The sequence below is a fragment of the Mastomys coucha genome, unplaced genomic scaffold (genome assembly GCF_008632895.1).
Source record: "Mastomys coucha isolate ucsf_1 unplaced genomic scaffold, UCSF_Mcou_1 pScaffold22, whole genome shotgun sequence".
NCBI lineage: Eukaryota > Metazoa > Chordata > Mammalia > Rodentia > Muridae > Mastomys > Mastomys coucha.
This window is the reverse complement of record NW_022196905.1, coordinates 62,646,863-62,648,828: the sequence shown is the minus strand read 5'-3', so window position 1 is coordinate 62,648,828 and position 1,966 is coordinate 62,646,863. Positions and strand designations below refer to the sequence as shown.

At 48.0% G+C, this 1,966-nt stretch overlaps 1 protein-coding gene across 2 annotated transcripts in view; it reads left to right on the top strand.

Annotated features, from left to right (window-relative positions):
- Positions 1-1,110: 1,110 nt before the first annotated feature.
- Gnpda2 (glucosamine-6-phosphate deaminase 2) overlaps positions 1,111-1,966 on the top strand; it is an 18,868-nt gene continuing 18,012 nt past the window's right edge. For both annotated transcript variants that reach the window (XM_031342563.1, XM_031342561.1), the window contains exon 1: positions 1,111-1,235. The gene's annotated coding sequence lies outside the window, so the exon portion shown is untranslated. The remainder of the gene's footprint in view (positions 1,236-1,966) is intronic.

The following is a 1,966-nucleotide window of genomic DNA, read 5'->3' as shown; positions in this document are numbered from 1 at the left end:
ATGGACCAGCCCATGTATGCTCTTTAGTTGGTGGCTTAGTCTCTGGGAGCTCTGTTGTTCTTCCTATGGGGTTGCAATCCCCTTCAGCTCTTTCAGTCCTTCCCCTAACTTTTCCATAGGTGTCCTTGACCTTAGTCTAGTGGTTGGCTATAAGTGACTGCTGCTTACTTTTTTTTTAAAAAATTTTTACCTTTACTAAGAACTGAGAAACACATTCGAAGTTTATGGCAGTCAGCTTTATCTATGCTCTTAGAATTATTCAGTACAACCACACAATGCTATTATCTATGTTCTACTTTCTGAGAGCATCCTGGGTTTCAGTTTTTCCTGTCTGCAAACTCAATTTTAATAGAGTTCTTAGAATTTCAAACAGTTACTGTGCTTGCAAAGTAACACTGCACCTATTTTAAACCATCAAAGGTGATTGTAACTTACTCTTTGTGGAAAGCTGAAATGCTGCAGGTCCAGAGACAGATTATCTTGGGGTGTCTCAACACTTTATATGACCACTTATTGCCTGCCTTGTGTGTGTAACCTAGTAGGGAAATGCTCTTGGAGCAAATGGACAGAAACTTAGACTCCAGACACATCAACAGGCCACATCTGAGGTACACAACAGACATTTCTCATTTTGCTGGAACTTTCTATTTGATGCTTCAATGTATTTGAAAAGCATATTGAGTTATGGTTTTGCTTTTGTTCTGTTACTAAAAGTACTCCATGAAACTGCTACCCCTTTGGAAGACAGTATTTGGGCTAATTGGAATCTAGTGTCCTAGCCATAGCCATCCCTGCTTGACTCCAGAGTAAACTCTTTCTTGTTCCTTTTGAGAGCTAGTTTATGATGTTGAGAAAAGTGAATATTAAATAAATGGGGTAAAGTGATGGAGTAGTCCATATTATCATTCATGGCTATTACAATCTTACAAGGAAACTACCACAGTTCAACTGCTGGAGGACTTAACCAAAAAGAGTAGTGACAGGTGAATGACCCAAGGACTGTAGATTCCCCAGTACAACCCTAGGTGGAAAGGCCACAGGTAAGAGAGCTCCACTCTCCCTCGCTCCACCTTTGTCAGTACGCATGCGCAGCGTCCTTCTGAGTCCCTTCCTGTGTTTGTGTTTGCATCCGGGTTCTCAGGCTTCCTCAATCCTCACCGGCTGGAGTCGCTGGCGGGTTGCTGGGTGTGTTAGCGCCTGCAGTTCGGTCGTTGGATGAGGCTGTAGATCCGCCGGTGAGTTTAGGGGTACACAGCTCCGATGCGGGGCTCGGACGCAGCTCGTTGTCGCAGATTCCCGGGCTCGGCGCGAAGTCTAGCACGACTTGAGCGCCCCTCCCTGGCGCCCCTGAGCCCGGTGTGCCATCGGCCTCAGTCGGGCTACCGGAGGTTTCCAGTGCCTGTGCGCTCCCTGTCCCCACGCTGCCCCGGGGCTGCTTAGGGTAGGTCGAGCAGTCCTGGCCCAGCGCGGTCCGCCCTGCGCAGGCAGCCTGGATGTTTGCAGCGGTGGGGCATCATCACACAGATGATCAGGGGAGGGTGCTGAAAGTCAGCACCGCAGAAGCTCAGCACACACCCTGCGTGTGGATTGTCGGGCTGCCCAAAGCTGTGAAAGTTCCGCGGTGTAGAAGTTACCACCCGTAAAGAGTTCAGGGACTTGGGTTCAGCCGGTTCCCCTGGGGTGCCGTGCCCACATGAATCAGCACCAGCAGATTGGCGTTTTTTTAATGCTACCTGGTCACGATGCTGAAGTCAGCATCCACAGTTTCGGTTTCTGATGAGTGCAAAACATGGAAAAGGAGCGTATTAGAGATCTGAATAAATATAGAGAATTTGTACTGAGTGAGGGGGATGCATTGAGAAATTTTGGAGGTGGACTCAGCTCCCTTAAGAGTAAAACCCACTGTGTGTACTCCTTGGTTGGTGGTTGAGACTCTGGGAGCTCTGAGGGTACTAGTTAGTTCATA